Source organism: Triticum dicoccoides, chromosome 2A, assembly GCF_002162155.2.
Source record: "Triticum dicoccoides isolate Atlit2015 ecotype Zavitan chromosome 2A, WEW_v2.0, whole genome shotgun sequence".
Taxonomy (NCBI): Eukaryota; Viridiplantae; Streptophyta; class Magnoliopsida; order Poales; family Poaceae; genus Triticum; species Triticum dicoccoides.
In genome coordinates this window covers 674,027,309-674,039,758 of record NC_041382.1, presented here as the reverse complement: position 1 = coordinate 674,039,758, position 12,450 = coordinate 674,027,309, and positions in this window count along the sequence as shown.

Here is a 12,450-nt window from a genome sequence, read left to right as displayed (position 1 = left end):
CAACATTTTCAGGATTCATTTTGTAGTGATTTTCAATTTCACGGTCATTTAGCTCTCTAAACAATTAGGTAAATGACCGAAAAACAACAAATGATGTCAGAACATGTTGGAAATTGATGACGTCGCTTTGAATGCTGCATACTAAACACAAAAGAAGTCCGGAGTTCAAATAAGTTTAAAAAAACATTGAAGTGGCCATGTAACAGATGAGTTTTCGTCCGAAACCCTGATACTCTGAAAGAGTTTGTCCAGTTTGCACACGAAGTGCGTCCAGTTTTTGCCGTGACCCTCTCTACTCTTTCGCGCATGCTATGCGGGTGATATGATGATACCATGCCAAGTTTCAACATTTTCAGGATTCATTTTGTAGTGATTTTCAATTTCACGGTCATTTAGCTCTCTAAACAATTAGGTAAATGACCGAAAAACAACAAATGATGTCAGAACATGTTGGAAATTGATGACGCCGCTTTGAATGCTTCAAATAAGTTATTAAAAATAAAAAAGAGGTGCAATGCTGGTTAATTTGCTTCAAGCCATTCGGAATAGTGTAGACTACACTGCACATAGCTCAGTGCAATCTATGCTATTCCGCAAGGCTTGAAGCTAATCAACATGTAGGTGAGCATTGCAACTCTTCGTCATTGTCTGTGCACTCACGGCTTATAAACCGCTCATACTGCCTCTCTCTTGACGAGGTGGGACTAAAAATCAGCTTACAAAGAAACTCTAGTACCGGTTCATGGCATGAACCGGTACTAAAGGTCTTCGTGGGGGCCGCAGACTGACCATAGCCTGACACAGCCTCATTAGTACCGGTTCGTGGCATGAACCGGTACTAAAGGTTACCCACGAACCGGTACTAATGATGCCCGCCCGCCTAGCCGTTGGAACCGGCACTAATGGTCACATTAGTGCCGGCTCAAATTCAAACCGGCACTAATGTGCTTCACATTTGACCATTTTTCTACTAGTGTTAATGGAATTGCTCATAGTGTCGCTCATCAGATTCTTACATCAAATGTAGAACCTGACATATGTTGTTTTGCTTCAGCTCATAGAAACATTACTTGCCCTGTAGTTTCTCTCCTCTCTAATTTCCAGTTTGAGGGCTTTGTAATCCATGCTGTACGTTGCTATTGAACTGAGCTGAACGGAAAGTTTAGCGCTTTGTGCACCTTTTGTTGTTAAAAAAAAAAGCTAGCTGTCTATGGTAGTGTATCAGTGGGCGTCTCATATTTTTTTTATTAAGCAGCTTGTCTCCTTTGATATAAAGTACGTTTTTTTTACGGTTCCTTTGATACTGACATAACTGTAATAATCCTACAACATTGAACGACGAGAAGAGATCAAGCGGGATGATGTCAAGGTAGTAACAAAAGAATGGACAAGGACGTCCGGACTGCGTGCGACGTACTGCTAGGTGCGGATCAGCGGCATGCCAAAGCCGGAAACCCCCATCCATCATCCCGTCCCGTACGTGGTTAATCAACGGATTTAACTTGTAGCCCACGTCGCTTGCGCGAGGGCCGAGAATTGAAGTCTAGCGTAGGCGTATGGCGTAGCGCGTAGCACGGGCCACACGTGATAGCGATGCAGCACAAGCTGGTGCATTCACGCCCATGTATAAACGCCGTGCACCTACCGCGTCCGTGGTCGGCCGAGCAGGAGAAGAAGCTTGTCGATCGAGTCAAGGACGCACGCACGTACGTACGTAGGACGAACATGTACTGTTTTTCTTTTTTTGCGTCGAGACAAACACGGGCTGTACCAGGCGCATGCAGGTGCGCTCGTCGACAAGAAAGTACGTACGTCCAACGCATGTACCGCTACAGTACAATACAAGTATAATCCCATCCGTGCGTCCAACAAAAACCTTTTCTCTGGCCTAGCTGTCCAGCGGAGACCTTGTCACCTTGATCGAAGCAAGGTCATGGATAGGAGGGGTGGTGGTGATTTAAGCGGGTAACGTGCGGGCAGGGTGGTGTGTGTCAGCGTGGAAAAGCGGGGGAGACCGAGGGTGCACCGCCGGGCCGGGCGGGCCGAGCCCCGAAGTGGACGGCCGCGGACGCGGACGCGGGGATGGGCACAGTGGGGGTGGGCAGGGAAAGCGGGTGTACGTGCGCGCGCAAGTACCAGGACCACGCCGATTCATGCCAGTTCCCGCAATAAACAACAGAGAGAAAGGGGAGGGCGAAATGATGGTGATCGCAGCGGCAGCACGGGCCTGACTGACTCAGCGATGGCCCGCCCGCCCGCGCGCGCGCTGTTTGGATTTCCTTTTCTTGGCAGGTACGATAGGCTAGCCGGCCCATGCCGTGCTCCCTCCCCCGATCGACCGCTCGCCGGCTCGCTCGCTGCTTGCTGTGGCCTGTGGCCTGGCTAGTGTAGAGATCTCGCTGCCGGATCCTCTGGCCCGGGCGCGCGGATGCATGCTGCACCGCGTGCTGGCTGGCTGGCTGGCTCGCCGCCGGGCTCTCACGTCCTACCGCGCATGCTCTGCCTCGTTGCATGTGATGGCTCCCAGCTCCCAGGTGCCTGCCGCCTGCCGGCTACACACAGCCATACCTTCCCCGTCTCGTTCGTTGGAAACCAAGATAGGCATGCAGCGGTGGCTTGGGATATACTCTTGGGAGTACCAGGCAGCTGCCATCGGATAAGCACAACGACATCGCCCGTGCTCTCTTTCGCTGCATGGATGTTCTACGGAGTACGGACTCCGGTAAGGTTTTTTCCTTTTTGCCATTTTTTGTCAAGTAGGGGAAAAAAAGACATGTGCATGCTCGCCTGTTTGCAACAAACAGGGAGAAGCCGGAACCCCAAAACAAGACACGACACGCCTGCTAACTACTCATGGTTCTGGATAACTCTTGGCCGCAGAGTCATGGCCCTCTGTGTGACATTCTGACCTCTATGAGGTCATTGTCGTGTCATTGAAGATGTGGCGATTCGTTTCTTTCAAGATGTTCGACATGATGCAGATAAGGAAACCATTGCAATGGCAGTTTTGATTGTTATCGATGTCTTCAATAACCCATCACATTAAGCAGTGCCGTGGCTAGGGTTTAAAGTCGGGGTGGTTCAATGGACACATCCCCCCACCCCCCAAATGCAACAGGCCAACATATTAGTATTTAGTCTCAATTTAAACAAATCATAATCAATTGATACAAGGCTAAAACATTTGAGAATTTTTTCCCGTAAAAAACATTTCATTGTTTTTTCAGAAACCTTGCCCCAGCCTTGGATTAGAGAGCAGGTTTGCACTAAGTTCAGAAAAAAGAGAGAGCAGGTTTGCACTTACACATCGGCGTCAGAGCTGCCGCAAACCGTCGGCGCCTCTACCTCCATGGCTCCGAATGCCAGCGTCGCCCGTTTGCCATTGGACACATCGCACGCCGCCGGCCGCCTGCTCTAATTGGCCTGGTCATGATCTCCTGTTGCCTTGTGGACTTTAGAGATTGGGAACGACGTTGCCGTACCACTGTAACAGGAAAACTATTCCAGTTTCAAGCAAACCGAACTGGTACTGATTGAACATTGGGCCAATGAGCAAACCACCAAGCTGGCACATATGCGCTTTGGGCTTGAACAATTAGTAGAGCGCTGTTTTATTTCTTGTCTGTAGGCTTGAACGCTACTACCTAGTACTACGTCCTAATTTACTAGTCCTACTTGTATTTTGTGTCATATTTTGACCATAAATTTAACTAACAAAATGTAAGTTATATGTAACAAAAATAATATCGTTGGAAAATACATTCAAGTATGAATCAAACAACATAATTTTTGTGACATGCATTAATATTTTGCTAGTCAAATCTATGCTCAAAATTTGGCACAAAATACAAAGGGATTGATAAACCAGGACGGAGGTAGTAGTTTTCTTATGGGCCAAAGTATATCTAAGTGGGGTGGTGGAAAAATTCTAGGGTGGTCATGTTGGGTTCTATGGTAGGGTGCGTCGATTGCAAATTAAAAATTTCTACCCGCAGAATCAGGAACATGTTACGAGAGATGGATCGCAGATCATTACCACTAGATGCGCAGTGTCGTGCAGCGGAAGTAGAGTCGGGGCAGTGCTTCTCAGGAGTCGTCTCCTCGATCTACCACGTAGCCGATCTGATCCCATGAACAGGTTCGCCGAAGAGGCGCAAGTCACTGCCTTTAATGGTATCCATGCGTGCAGGAGGAACACCGTGCGACGGACTGCTAGGTATGATCACACAGCCGGCGACGAGTGGAGGTGGCTAATTGCAACACATGCAAATCCCTAATGACAGTGCCGAAGCGACCCCAAAATGAGTGTGACGCACCTCCACTATATATAGGCATCCGTCGCTGGCTCAACACTTGGGCCTCGCATGTATCCTAAACCCCAAAGTCTGTTCGGCCTAGATCCGAGTCCGAGTAGGATCAGATCTAACTCGTGGAGTCGGTTTTGGCCTCACGGATTCCTTCCCTTAAGCGTGCGACCCCTTAGGTTTGAGTCGGCTTGGTCGCAGGCCAGATCACCTCCGGCCTACTCGGCTGGTAGCGGCCTCTAGCAAGGTGTGCCGACCACCAGGTAGACAATGAAGCCAGTTGGCGAACATGTACAACATGTCACACTTCTATTCCCTTTGCGACACGATATATGTTGTCAGGCTCAAGGCGAGTCTATCATCCTTGTGCTAGCCCAACCTTTTTCTCGTTCCAGTGATACCGACCACAAACCAGACTATCTCATAATTTTTGTCGTATGGCCATGCTTATCCAGGTCGGATCACACAAGGGGCACAGAGTATATCTCTCCTGATCGAAGGGGAAAATCCCATCTTGCTTGACCATGTTTCACAACATGGATCTGGTCAAGTCCGAAACCTATCTTTACAACTACCAAGTTATGGAGTAGCGTTTGGTTGGCCCAAAGCAGGTCTGTCACCATCCCGAGTACATGCGCCAGCTCGGGCTTAGGACATAAAACGTATGTTGTACTAGAGACTCACAGATGACCTATCCATGCGTGCCATAGTCGGGTCTGTCTGACTCAGACCTTATCCGGACTCGGATCCGACTATGTCGAATTGGATCAGATCTTCTCGAGCCCATATTATCCGGTTAGCATCCAATGCTCCATGGCGAGTGTAGGATCGAAAGTATGTCTAGAGGGGGGGTGATTAGACTACTTGACCAAATAAAAACTTAACCTTTTTCTAATTTTAGTTCTTGGCAAGTTTTAGCTATTGTAGGACAAGTCAAGCAATCATCACACAATTCAAGCAAGCATACAAAGAGTATATTGGCAGCGGAAAGTAAAGCATGCAACTTGCAAGAATGTAAAGGGAAGGGTTTGGAGAATTCAAACGCAATTGGAGACACGGATGTTTTTCCCGTGGTTCGGATAGGTGGTGCTATCCTACATCCATGTTGATGGAGACTTCAACCCACAAAGGGTAACAGTTGCGCGAGTCCACGGAGGGCTCCACCCACGAAGGGTAATGGTTGCGCGAGTCCACGGAGGGCTCCACCCACGAAGGGTCCACGAAGAAGCAACCACCCATGAAGTGTCCACGAAGAAGCAACCTTGTCTATCCCACCATGGCCATCGCCCACGAAGGACTTGCCTCACCAGCGGTAGATCTTCATGAAGTAGGCGATCTCCTTGCCCTTACAAACTCCTTGGTTCAACTCCACAATCTTGTCGGAGGCTCCCAAGTGACACCTAGCCAATCTAGGAGACACCACTCTCCAAGAAGTAACAAATGGTGTGTTGATGATGAACTCCTTGCTCTTGTGCTTCAAATGATAGTCTCCCCAACACTCAACTCTCTCTCATAGGATTTGGATTTTGTGGAAAGAAGATTTGAGTGGAAAGCAACTTGGGGAAGGCTAGAGATCAAGATTCATATGGTAGGAATGGAATATCTTGGTCTCAACACATGAGTAGGTGGTTCTCTCTCAGAACATATGAGTTGGAATTGTGTATGTGTTCTGATGGCTCTCTCCACGAATGAAGAGGAGGTGGAGGGGTATATATAGCCTCCACACAAAATCCAACCGTTACACACAGTTTTCCAATCTCGGTGGGACCGAATCAACAAACTCGGTCGAACCAAAAAGGTAAACCTAGTGACCGTTAGAGATTTTCGGTGGGACTGACATGCAACTCGGTAGGACCGATATGGTTAGGGTTTGGGCATAACATAATCTCGGTGAGACCGATTACACAAACTCGGTGAGACCGAGTTTGGTAATAAGCTAACTAGAGAGTTGGTCAGGTAAACTCGGTGGGACCGATTTGCTCTTTCGGTGAGACCGAAAAGTTACAAAAGGGAAACAAAGAGTTTACATTGCAATCTCGGTGGGACCGATTCGCTCTTTCGGTGAGACCGAAAAGTTATGAAAGGGAAACAGAGAGTTTGCAATCCCATCTCGGTGAGACCGAGATCCCTATCGGTAGAACCGAATTGCTAGGGTTTGGCAGTGGCTTATGACAAGTGAAACTCGGTGGCGCTGGATAGAAAGAATCGGTAGGACCGAGTTTGGCTTAGGGTTTAGGTCATATGTGGATATGGGAAAGTAGTTGAGGGTTTTGGAGCATATCACTAAGCACATGAAGCAAGAGGCTCATTAAGCAACACCTCATCCCTCCTTGATAGTATTGGCTTTTCCTAAAGACTCAATGTGATCTTGGATCACTAAAATATAAAATGAAGAGTCTTGAGCTTTTGAGCTTGAGCCAATCCTTTGTCCTTAGCATTTAGAGGGTTGCACTTTCACATCCATGCCATGCCAATCATTGAGCTTTCCTGAAATAGTCATCTTGGAATAGCATTAGCTCAATGAGCTATATGTTGTTATGAATTACCAAAACCACCTAGGGATAGTTGCACTTTCAATCTCCCCCTTTTTGGTAATTGATGACAACATATAGATCAAAGCTTCGACAAATGATAATAAGCATGAAATATATCGTCGCTTTGAGAAGTATGTGACAAGTAAGAGCTCCCCCTAAATTTGTGCATATTTAAAATTTGCTTTGGACTGCAAATGCACAAAGAGTTAGAGTCATGGGTTACTCTTCCATGTCACATACATCTTGGTGGAGCGCTTAAAATGATAAGAATGAAATACATGCACTCATCACCAAGAATAGTGAATGATCACATAAGATAGATAAGATGATAATATTAAGCAAACATTAAGTGTAGCTTATGATCAAACACATGATCATCAATGTCTCACGAGAAATGACATAGTATCTCACACAAAAGCAAACAAAGTTCGAAAAACCACCAAATAAAACAAGAGAGAATAAAAGCAACACTCTCTCTCGAAGCCTATGATCTATACATTTTCTCCCCCTTTGGCAACAAGTTACCAAAAAGTTCCTAGAAAATGCATAGTGCTAAGTCGACACTCAGGCTTGATCTTTAGGTGGTGGTGGAGTCCGGAGCACTCCAAGGACAAAGCCTTCTGTAGACGTGGTTGGAGTCGAGGCTGAAGTGGACGCTGGAGCTGGTGGAACTAAGGCTGTAGCTGGTGCAGACGTGGTGGCTCTGGGGTCAGCAACTGGCACTGCAGACGACCTCGGACCTCGTGGCGCTCTAGCAAAGGCATCAGTTGTAGTCTTGCCTCTCCTCTCCTGCATGTCATCCTGGAGCTGCTCCACTGCAGTCTGAATCTCTGTCACTTTGATATCCAAGTCATAGAACTTTTGTTCCATGATCCTCTCTAAGCTTGCCTGGTTCTGAGTTAGGGTGGCTAGTCCTTGCTCAATCCGCAGGGTGGATGCAATCAAGTAACCAAGCTGCTCTTGTTTGGTTTTCAGGAAATATTCAGATGCCTCCTCTTGAGTAGGCATCTTGGCAGCTTTCTCCTTCCTCGCCTTCTCCTTCTTGGCTTGTGCTTGGGCAGATGATGGCTCATTCTCAGTCATGACCACTTGATTATCTTCAAAGTCCGGACGGATGGGCAGGTGTTCCTTGTCCAATAAGTATATGCCTGTGCCCATCTTAGAGTTGATGAGCTCCTGAATCTGTGGGGCATATCCACAACTCCTCTTCTGGTCTGCTGCTGTCCTCTTGATTGTTTCAATCATAAGGCTCATGACTTTGAATTTCTGTGGCACGTCAAAGATATGAAGCAAGTTGATCGCGTGGCCCCTGATCATCTTGTGATCTCCAGACTTGGGCAATAGGATGTGCCTAAGAATCCAGTTGATGGTTGGCAGCCCTGACAGAAGATAGTGTACTGAGCCAAACTTGAACGTATCAAGTGCTTCATTTGGAATCTCCTTGTACATGTTTGACATTGAGTTGTGGTCCATCTTCTTCTTGGCATAAATGTCCAAGACATCGTCATGCTCTTCTGGGGCATTAATCAGCTGAGCCCATTCAGCAACTGTAGACTGGTACCTCGTACCCTCTGACATCCATACAATCCTGCCATCTGGATAGAAATGGGCTGTGGAGTAGAACTGCATGATGAGTTCCTCGTTCCACTTTGTGAGCTTCTGCCCAACAAAGTCCTCTACTCCGCATGCCTTGAAGCTGTCCTGCACTCCAGGGTAGTACTCTTCGTTGTCCTTGATGTATTGCCAATCAACCCATCTCATATCACAGACAATTGGCTTCTTGTCTAGCAGCACTGTCTCATAAAAGTCTTGCTGCTCCTTGGTGTGAAACCTGTAGTCAACTGCAGTCCTTCTCCTTGAAGCATACGGGTCTGCTTCTCTCCACTTCCGGAGCCCTGAATCTCTCCTGAGTTTCATATCCTCAGCCACAGGATGAGCATCGTTGTGGTCTGGGATCTTGGGCTTGAGCTTTCTAAGAGCATTCTCTTCTTCTTCTTCTGCAGCTTCAGGCACTGGGGCCTTGTTCTTCTCAGTAGCTGGGATGCTTCTTGTGTTCCTCTTTGGCTTTGGCTTTGGAGCTGGCTTGGCCTTGGAAGCAGCTGCCGCTGTTCTTATGGCATCACCCATCAGCTTGGGTGCCTTAGGTGCTGGTGCAGCTACCTCTTCTTCTTCCTCCTCATATTCCATGATGGAAGCCTTGCCAAGCACTCTGGCTACAGTTTTCTTCACCCTTTCTTTCCTCTTCTTGCCTTCAGCAGCAACTGGCTCAATGGGAGTGGGCTTCTTAGTTAAAGCTCTGGCCTTTGACATAGGCTGCCTGCCTGCTGGCCTTTTGATCTTCATCCCTGATTTTATGCCCTGTGCTGGCTCAACTCTCTTGGAAGTTGCTTCCTCTTCTGCCACATAATCCTCATCTTCTGAGTTTGAGGTTCTCTTCTTTCTCTGTCTTGTGGCAGCTTTAGGCAGATTGCTAGGGGTGCTCCTGCTGCCATCATCTGAGGAACTTGAGGGACTAGTGCCCTCACTCATCTGCACTTGCTGCTCTGACAAGTTCTGGCTATCACTTTGGTCTGACATGATGCAAACTCTGACTGCTGACCCTGTGAATAGGTTATAGATGAGATAGAGTGGATAAGCATCACAAAATGCAGAGATTTTTGCAAAAGAATAATTCAAAAACTTAGTTTTAGTTTCCCACTGAAAGCATCTCGGGTCTACCGATTTCTAAACTCAGTGATACCGAAGCAGTTTTGGCACCTAAACTAGTGAACTCGGTCAGACCGAGTCACAGTTCGGTGGCACCGAGACTGCTAGGGTTTCACAGAGTTCCAAAATCGGTCACACCGATAAGTAATTCTCGGTCAGACCGAGTCTCACTTGTGCAATGGCATAAGCCAAATCGGTGGGACCGAGTTTTTCAACTCGGTGGGTCCGAGATGGTTTCGGCGGAAACCTAACCCTAAATTTTTCGAATTAAACCTAATCTACGAGTTCATTGACTGGATAGAAGTTTAATAAAATGTGACAAGAATCATGATGATCACAATGTGCTAAGAATCGGATTGGGGAATAGCACAAAGATCGAGTCCATACCCTAGTTCGGCGGAGACTCGCTACGGCGGCAACGGCGGGGTTGAATTTCCGTTGACGGCGACGGAGACCAGCGACTGGAGGGGCTGGCGGCGAGGAGACGATCCGGAGACCAAGTTGGCAGAGCAGGCTATCGCGCGGGCGAAGGGGTTCGGAGAAATTTCCAAATTTTTGCCCGTGACTATATATAGCCCGACCCTGTCGGTGTGACCGAGTGGAACAACTCGGTGGCACCGAGATGCAAAACTGTATACAGTTGTTGCAACTCGGTATGACTGAATGGTTCAAATCGGTTGCACCGAGATCGAAAACCTAGATCAACTTAATGATCTCGGTAGGACCGAAAGTAGGGTATCGGTCAGACCGAGAATCATAAAGAGGTTTTGGAAGTTTAAGTCTATGACGAATCGGGGACTCCGAGCGCTCCTCACACAGAGTGGTTCGAATCTGACTTGATCAAATTTTGTGATGTAGCATGAATAGAGTTTGAGACGAGAAAAGCATAGATAGCTAGAGGAGGTTCTTAGGCATTCTTGTCCATCCACTTGGCAAAAGGAAATAAAACCAAACAATCAAAACAACAAGTGGATGTCCTCGAATGAGTAAAATATGCAACCAGCATGCTCACACAATAAGATGGCAAATGAAATATGTGACAAGGCATGCACAACAAATTCTAGCATCTATCAAGCAATTTGCGATGACAAGGTCATCTATATATGAGTATATTGACTTAGGAGTCAAGTGAGAACACTTGATCATAGGTCATACTCATCGTTTAAGCTCAAGTGGGGTTACCACTTTTACATAAAGCATTGTTGTGTTCACATCTTTAGAGTTGCTTTAGCTCAAGTCTTAGAGTAAAGCTCCCCCTAGATGTGATATCCCCCCTTAGAGGGATGAACTAACCTCGGGTTTTGTCGATGATGACTTCATGTAGATGTTGAAGATGTGGATGCTCAATGTTGATGTAGATCACTTGGAGCTATCCATTTGAGTGAATTGCACTTTCAATACCTACATGGGTTAGTCCCACAAGGAACAAACAAGGATATCCATAGACATAGAGTGATGCACACACACGATGATGTCCATGAAAACTTTTAGGTTACCTTGTCCCTTGTCTTACCAACAAGAGGGTTTGTGACTCCTTGAACTAGTGCAAGATGTGGAAGTTGATTGCACTTGTTCTTGCCAAAATGATAAGAGTGAAGTATGTTGGCGGAGTCACCCTCAAGAACTCTCTAGTTCTTCTTCTTTTGGATCCACACCATCTTGATGGGAATCCTTGGAGTTGTAGTCGTACTTGATGAAGTGGAACTTGAAGTAGTCTTGGGAATCCACTTGACTAAGGTCTTAGGAGCTTCTTCAAATGCATCAATTTTCTCTTGAAGCTTGGCCTTGCCTTTTTGCTTGTAGTCTTATGGTGGAAGATCATCTTGAGCTTGTGTCCCCTTGAAAGAAGTATCATACTTCTCTTGTTGAGGAACAAACTTTGTCTTGGGGTATTGATCTTCTTCCCACTCAACTCCATTGGCATTGAACTTTCGTTCAAAACCAACACCTTGATTCTTCCGGTGCATTCCTTGCTTGTGCACAATTTCCTCGAATTGCTTACTCCCGGCAAGGCTTTTGTACACTCCTTTCTCTATAATTCCCTTCAATAAGCTATTTTCTTGCTCAAGTGTAACTTGGCTAAGAGAATCATTAGTGGAATCAAGAGAACTACTAGAAGCAACAATATTGGATTTAGCATGATCATTGTTACTGCTAGAGGAAGAATCTTTCTTGTTCTTGTTACTAGACTTGACTTGAGGCATGTAAGTGGATAAGAGTAAACGCTTGGCAATGTAAGAACTTTTCTTGCAGAGATCATCATTGATTGCTTTTAAGAACTCATGCTCTTGCTCAAGATTGAGCTTTTCAAAGCGTAATTTCTCATGAGCTCTTAAAAGTTCTCGATGATCTTCGAAGATAGTTTCATGAGCTAACTTAAGAGTGTTTAGTTCTTTAGTTAGAGCCTCAATCTTCTCCTTATCATTGTCATTCGTTTTATCTTGATTAGCATGATTAATTGACGTTTCATCATAGTATTCATCACTAGAGTTGTCAACAAGCAAATCATCACCTAACAAGTCATCTTCATCACTATTGAAATCAACATACTCGGGGTGTGTTACCTTAGGACCTTTGGCCATGAAGCATCTTCCAATTCCTTCATTTGGTGAGTCAAATATGTCGTAGGAGTTGGTTGACACAAGTGCTAGACCGGCAACACCTTCATCTTGAGTATCTTCGGAGTCGGAGTGATAACTTCTCTCGGAGTGGCTGTCGGAGTCGGAGCCAGATACCCATTCACCAACATGAGCTTGATGTCTTCGTTTTGTGTAGCTCCTTGATGATTTTTCCTTCCTTTCCGAATCCTTGCTTCTCCGTGAGTATCTTCGTTCATAACGATCATCTCTACTCCTTCTCTCTCTTGGTGGTGATTCTTTGCTTCTTCTTTTTGGAGAATCTTCTCT